The sequence below is a fragment of the Rhagoletis zephyria genome, unplaced genomic scaffold, assembly GCF_001687245.7.
Source record: "Rhagoletis zephyria isolate East Lansing unplaced genomic scaffold, Rhagoletis_zephyria_1.1 Rzeph_scaffold_00897, whole genome shotgun sequence".
Lineage (NCBI taxonomy): Eukaryota > Metazoa > Arthropoda > Insecta > Diptera > Tephritidae > Rhagoletis > Rhagoletis zephyria.
The window spans coordinates 22,504-30,710 of NW_016157981.1; positions in this window are offsets into that span (position 1 = coordinate 22,504).

Consider the following 8,207-nt stretch of genomic DNA (forward strand, 5'->3'; position numbering starts at 1 on the left):
ATTGTTTATAATGACTTTTGCTAAAATTTCAAAATCAAAAGTTATCAAAACAAATTCTATGGGACTGAGAAGTATTATTTTCAACTTTTTAGTCCATTTATAAAAGCGTTGTATATTAAAAAGTTTTTTTTATATTATTTATTTTTCGTACAATTGAAAAACTGCAATGACGGTTCTGGTACAGGGTACAGAGATGGCAGTTTTCAAAAAACATCGATGAGTCGATGCCGCGATACATCGACTGTTTATACATCGAGTTGAAAATTTTCGATGCTTCGAAGCAAAATATCGATATTTTCGATGCATCGCTATTTTTCTGACATCCCGATCTTCAACGCAATCTATTTTATTATCGAATTTCAAAAGTTGCCATTGTATACACATTTTTTGTTTGTCGCTTTCTTTGTACAAGCTAGGAAAATTGTTTAAAACTGTTAAAAATGTCGAATTAGCAATTCCTTTATATGACAATGGATCAATACGTGTAAGACTTTTAAAAAATTTCACTGTTAAAATCAAATCTCTATTTCATTTACGAACAAAGTTCAATATAACATTGCTGAATATTCTTTTTTTTTAATTTGAACGTTACTTAAATGTGCACTTGATATATACTTCCTTGATAAGTAAATAATTATCTGAGGTACAAACGTCTATATTAGTTGGGTTATTATCAGACATGGGCGTAGTGCGTTAGTGGTAGTTGAAAAAATATTCACTAAAAATAAATGCCTTTAGTGGTAATTGAATTTTTGTCCACTACCACTAATGAGTTTAGTGACAAAGACAAATTCCGCATTTATGGATTTAAGTATTAAAAACACGAAGTGTAGACTCACGTAAGAGGTTATATGTATAAGACATATCGCACACGATCTTCAAAAGTGACGCAACTCAAAATTTGGCATTTTTGAAATTATGCACTAAAATTTTACACTGGTGCTGGAGCAAATTCTTGCCCATATGATTACAGTGGCGGACCCAGGTAGGGGAAATTGGGGAAATTCCGATTCCGAAGGTATGGCTGATTAAAAATTTCATATAGGATGTGCCACGCCCCTTTCACAAAGATTAGTGAGTTCAAACAGACAAACAGACAAACAATTTAAGTTTTATTATAGTATAGATAGATTATTATTATTATTATTATTATTATTATTATTGGTTTATAAAACAAATTCTGACAAACATATTCTGAGCGTTCCGAATATATGAGTCTGAAAGGAGTCTTAGGTGGTTAAGAAATATGAGCTTCAAAAACAAAAAATGTGTGACTCTTATATGAATATTTTAGGAGTTATAAATGACCGAAGTTAGGAGCCAGCACTTTGTGGTTATATAAAAACAATAAAGATTCGAAATTTATATCTAAACTTGTTTATACAGAAATTGAAAATATTTAGAAAACAAAAAATATACAAAATTTAGCTGCAGCTGCTGCTATTAAATGTATGTTGGAATGTTTATATGAACTGAGGTATGTATACATACATGTGTATAGTATTTGAAGTTCAATAAGAGTTGAAAAATAAGGCCAATATGGCTCAAAGGACAACATAAAATAAGCGCCCGAATAAAGTTATTTATGAGGACTATAAGGCTCATTTAAGCCCCATATGACTCATTTGGAGGCTCATTTGATGTATCAATTTAAGCTCATATAAGTCGACCTTCGGAGGAAGGAAAACACACTAATTTCGGGCTCTTAAATGAGCTCATTATGAGCGTAAAGGCGCCGAAATGGGACTCCTTAAAGACCCATTTTTGACTCCAAATGTATATTTCATTGATATGTACATATCTCTCGCTCATAGGGAAAGCACCTATTGGATTTTGTTTTTCGTTGGCGCATGCATTTTCTTTTTACTTTAAAATTTCAATACTTCACTACTTCAAAAAAATATATCAATAACGAAAAATAAACACTGGCATATGTTGATGCCGTTGAAAAGCAAAATTGTATTCAAAAGAATTTGGTGCAAAGTAAATTTTGTTTGCAGAAATTGGTATATCTTTTTTGTCCACATTCCAGTTTTGATAAAATATAGCCTATGTTACGTCCGAGGTCACTATCTAGATACCAGTTAAAGCCCCATGAAAATCCATTCAGTAGTTCCGGAGATTAGTGAGTTCAAACAGAAAAACAATCTACAGTTTTATTATAGTATAGATTTGTATTATTCTAGACAGTTGAAAGTCACAGCAAGTTTGAATATTTTCACAGGTTCAGAAAACAACGACAATTCCAAAATTTTGAATTTTTTAATATTATTAAATTTCTTGGGATTTCTTATATTTAGGATAATTTCCAAAATTTCAAAAACTATCGAAATCCGGGAGATTCTAGAAATTTTGGTAAAATGAGAATACTTTGAAATGTACAAAATTATTAAGATTTTAGAAATTTTTATATTTTCCAAAATTTTGAGAATTTTATTTATCCTAAAATCCATCCTAAAATGTAAAAATGTGAAACATCACAAATTGTCGAAAAATTATTTTGTTCATGGTACTTGTGTGTAAAAAATAGAAAATTCTTAGAATTCTAAAAGATATTAACATTTTTGAAAAATTCCAAAATTGTTCCACTTTTCTGAACTTTTCCAAAATTTTGTATTGATATAACAAAGTTTGAGAATTTTAAATTTTTAGAAAATTTTGAAAACATCAACGTTTTTTAAATTTCCAAAAACGACGAAATATGAAAATTTTTTCAACATTCGACAACTTTTAATTTCGTTTGATCAATTTTGCATATTCGAGTAAAAGTAAAAGACTTTAAAAAAATTTGCTAGAATTTCTAAAATTCTCAAAATTTTTGAAAAATAAAAAAATTTCTAGAAATCTAGTATTCATCATTATCAGGGAACGGATTTTATGGAAATTGCCCTTTTTTCTGCTAAAGAGATAGAGTATATTCGATTAAGAATGTCCACGATTTAGCTTTCCCTGATTCCATATATACACATTTGAAGTTGCCTTTTTTAAGATATTTGCCTTTTTTTGCCTTTTTTAAGATATTTCCCTTTTTTTGCCTCTTCTACCTTTAAAAAAGTGATTATAGCATTTACAATTTTTTTTTTAGATTAAAAAATATTCACATGCCCATGCGGCTTATAGAAGCACAGGGACCTCTTGCCAAATTGGTGTTGAAAAAATTCAAAAATAATAAAATAAAATTGTAAAGGGCGAGGAAAGCGCTCTTATTTCTGATAATATGAACGTTTCAAACGTTCCATATTTAAATTGGGCTCCACTTGTATCAACTTACGTCCAGTGCACATTTAGTACATTCAAGGCTTTTCTTCGCGAAAATCGAATGAAAATGCTGCCAGAAAACTTCAAAATGCATCTTGTGGTTCAATGTTACTGCAACTATACAGATTAAAGTTTTATGAGTTAGAAACTCGAAAGGATAAAATAGTCAAAGATTCAAAGTACAAATTTTTCATATAATGAAACTAGTTCATAGTTTTTCTCTTTTTACTTGTAATATAAGCATTTCTAAAATAAATATATTTTTTTAATGTTCTTCGTATTTTCTGTCTTTTTTTAGTGCCTTATTTTGGTTTTTTTGCAATATCTTTTTTTTGCCTTATCCTGCCTTTTTCGCTATGTTGTTTTGCCTTTTTTGCAATACCTAATGCCTTTTCCTGCCTTTTTCGCTATTTTATTTTGCCTTTTCCAGCCTATTTCGTTACTTTATTTTGCCTTTTTTATAGGTTTTTAGGTCCTAAAAATCCGTTCCCTGATCATTATATTGAATTATTGGGATTTACTAAATTTCTCAAATCACAAAGTTTTGAAGGTTTAGAAAATTTTGGAATTCCACTCAAGTTATTAAAAAGGGGAAACTTCAAGAAATTAAAAACTATCAAAACTCTAAAAATTTTAAATTACGTTGATTTTTAAATTTATATACACGATATATGTTGGAAAATTTTTTGCATTCCTCACGCTCCGGACACTTTTGGCACGTGTTGACTTATTTTTAACACTTGTGAGAGAATAACTTATTTTTACGCTCTAATTACCGAAACAGCCCGGAAAGCGTATGGAACAAAGCTAATATAAAGAAATTTTTCAAATTTTCAATTTTGTGGGAAAACGCAATCAAAGTTTGATCAATTCATACAGTTGGTATACCAAAAGACAGATGGAAAGACACATATCTTCGCCATTTCTGGGAAGTTTAGTCATCTGTTAGGCTGAACATATTTTCCTCTTCAAGCCTATTAATTGTATTATGAATTCTCTAAGAACGTAAATTGTTAATTACATCTCTATATTATTAAACGTGCGATATCAGTTTTTCCTTACTACCAAGCATTAGTATTATTTAGTTTAAACGTGGCTTTTTTCCACTATTTACAAGATTTAGTGGAAATAGTCTTTAAGCCATTAATATTAATTTAGTGGAAATTTTGTCAGCTCCAATATCACTAGGCTTGGAGTGGAAAGCTTTGTGCACTACCGCTAGAAATAATAGTGGTAATGAGAACACTGATTTTTTCCTCTAAAAATGTTTGTTCATAAAAAAAAACAGCTCCACTATCGTTATAGTAGTGGTAGTTAAGAGGATAGTGCACTCAAAGATTAGTGCACTACGCCCATGTCTGGTTATTATACCTTTCATGAGCATGAAATGGTATTATAACTTTGCTCCGATGTTTGTAAGTACAAGAATAAGAAGAGATAGACCCATTAATATGCATACTTAAATGATCAGAACGTCGAGCTGAATCGATTTAGCCATGTCCGTCTGTCCGTCTGTCTGTCTGTCTGTCTGTCCGTCTGTTTGTATGCAATCTAGTCTCTCAGTTTTCGAGAAATCCGTATGAAATTTAGTAGGTAAGTATATTTTTATAATGTATTAATCATTTGTCGGAACCGGAAGAATCGGACCTCTATAACCTATAGCTCCCATACAACTGATTGTTCAGATATAAGATTTTTCGTTATAACTCCTCCATTTAAGTAGCCAGGAATATGAGATTTTGCACTGTTATCACTCATTACCAAAATAATACTTTCAGTGAAAATGGCGAAGATTGAGTCGCTATAACCTATAGCCTCCATACAACTGATTGTTCAGATATGAGATTTTTTGCCATAACTTCTCCGATTATGCCGCTAGGAACATGAAAATTCGCACCATTTTCACTCATTATCAATAGAATACTTACAGTGAAAATACCAAAGATCGGGTCACTATAACATATATCTACCATACAACTGATTGCTCAGTTATGAGAATTTTCGTTATAACTCCTCCATTTATGCAGCTAGGAACATGAAATTTCGCACTGTTTCCACCTATTATCAAAGGAATACTTACAGTGAAAATGGTGAAGATCGGGTCGCTATAACCTATAGCCTCCATGCCACTGATTGTTCAGATAAACGATTTTTTTGTTATAACTCCTCTATCTATGCAGCTGGGAACATGACATTTCGCAATATTTCCACCCATTATCAAAAAAAATACTTACAGTGAAAATGGCGAAGATCAGGTCCCTATAACCTTTAGCCTCCATACCACTGATTGTTCAGATATGATATTCTTGGTTATAACTTCTCCATATATGCAGCTGTAAACATGAAATTTCGCAACATTTTCACTCATCATTGACGGAATACTTACAGTGAAAATAACAAAGATCTAGTCACTATAACCTGTAGCCCCCATACAACTGATTGTTGAGATATGAGAACTTTCGTTATAACTCCTCCATTTATGCAGCTGGGAACATGAAATTTCGAACTATTTCCACCCTTTATGAAAAGAATACTTACAGTGAAAATGGTGAAGATTTGGTCGCTATAACCTATAGCCTCCATACAACTGATTGCTCAGATATGAGAATTTTCGTTATAACTTCTCCATTCATGCAGCTAGAAACATAAAATTCCGCACTTTTTTCACTCATTATCAACTGAAAGTTTACAGTTAAATTAAAAAGATCGGGTAACTATAACCTATTTATTGCCTCCATTTTGCCTGCCATATTGCCTGATTGTTCAGATATGGGATTTAACTGTAAAACTCCTTTATTTGGACAGCTAAAATCGATAAATTTCGTAAGCTATTTTATAAATAATAACACAAAGGCTACAGAGAAAATCGTCAAAATCTATGCTGTATATGTTTTACCTCTTATACCACTGATTGTTCAGATACCAGTTTTTGCGATATATCTCCTTTATGTAGGAAGCTAAACCGATTAAATTGTGTTACCGGTTTACATACCGATCACACAGCAGTGAAAATCACTTAGATTGGTATATCTTCAATACCTCTGATTGTTTAGATATAATTTATATAATTATATATGTATTTCCTCTATCTATGTATGTATGCTGTCAATATATAAAATGTTTCAAATGCAATAATCTGTTAAAGTAAAATTTTCTGATGTTCATGAAAGGTACGAAGCCTTCGGCATAGCCGAAGACATCGCTGCCCTTTCTTGTTTGGCATACAGTTTGGTTTGACAAAAAAAGACAATATAAGTTTATAGTTACTTTCAGAATTGTTAAATAACTTTCTGTATGATTCACTTTGAAATTCTACTTTCATTCGATTGACAATGTCAAAATTATTTGACAAAAGTAAATAACAAATTTTTATTGTTGCGGAATCAATTTTATCGGCAATAGCTCGCGCTTGGTTCACAACGTCATCGAAACAAGATATGAAAATAATTGCAACGCGCTCCACTGGGACAGTAAACGATGAACAGCTTGCTTCAGCGAAAACCAGCGAACGTTTCATACTCGAAAAATTTTATGATTTTTTACACCAACGTAGTTTTGAAACTCGGCCAATTCATTCACCCTTTTAGCACTATGTGCGAAGAAATTATACATAAATATCTCTGGTAAGTTTTTCGATTTCAACGGGAATTTTTTACATAATTGGAAAAGTATCCAAATCTAAAAATAAGTATCCCTCCGAAGTTCATCGAAAAATGTATCACTTTTGATCCACTTGGGTCAAAACGGTCACACTGGTGAAAAGCAATTAGCAAGTTTGCCATTTTGATTCCACAACTCGTAAAACCTACAGCCATTTGGCGGCTTTGATGAGTCTCAGTACGTCATACATAGAAAGGCAGTTGCACTCTAAAACATTCTGCTTGGCCTTCAAGTGATAAATTTCGGTAATTTTTGCGTGGGACACATTCAGTGCTGAGCTGCACCTTGCTAGTTCGTCCGCTGCCTCGTTTCCGTAAATGGCCCTATGTCCCGGGACCCATATTGGGGTAATTTTGTATCGATCAGAGATATAGGCCCTAACAGAGGTAGAAGAGAGTGCCTCAATGGCCTCTTGGCTATCCGAGAAGATATTCAGATGAATCTTTAAAAAAATATAAGGTAGTTATTTTGTCAACAGATTTCGCACAAAATTTACATGGTTGTAAATCAAAAAAAGCAAAAATATGCAAAAACAGGTATTTTTTGCAAAATATACAAAAACATGCATTTACTGCAAAATATGCAAAAATATGTATTATTATTATTATTTATTAATAAATATAATTAAAATTATAGTATTAATATATACGCACTAGCTACCAGGGCTATCGGCTTAGTCATTTAATAATACAAATGTACTACTTAAGAACTAGTTAGATTAAGTGGNAGAACGAGCTTTGGGCCAGCTTTTCTCAATATTCATCGCATTCTGGATGTTAATGTTGACTCAGTATTAAAAGAATATGTATTTATACCTCGCTGAATTGCATGTGACTTTTCTTTGAGTTGTGATGAATTTTATCCACAATTAAATTCAATATGCTGAATACTCTAAATAAAACAATGATATTCTTGGTTGTTACGANTTTAGAAAATCTGAAATCTTTCTTATATTTGATTCCGAAGGAACGGAAAGGATGGTAAGTGCGTCCTCGTCTTTAAAAATTTGTGCATGTATGTTTGAGAGTGATGTGCAGTGTAGCAGGATATGACGTATGCTTAAGTTGCTGGCGTTGCAGAAATTACAGATGGGTTGGGGAATACTTGCCAAATGATGCCCATGCGTTAGTTGAGTATGCCCCAGTCGAAGACGGACAAAGTATTTATTCATCCAGGTTGATGTTGTAGTTGGAAGGGAAATTCCGACGCCGTGGGAATTAACCTCCTTATATTCGTGTTGGTACGAGACCCATTCGTCGTTTAGATGACTCTTTAAAGCCTTCGAATAG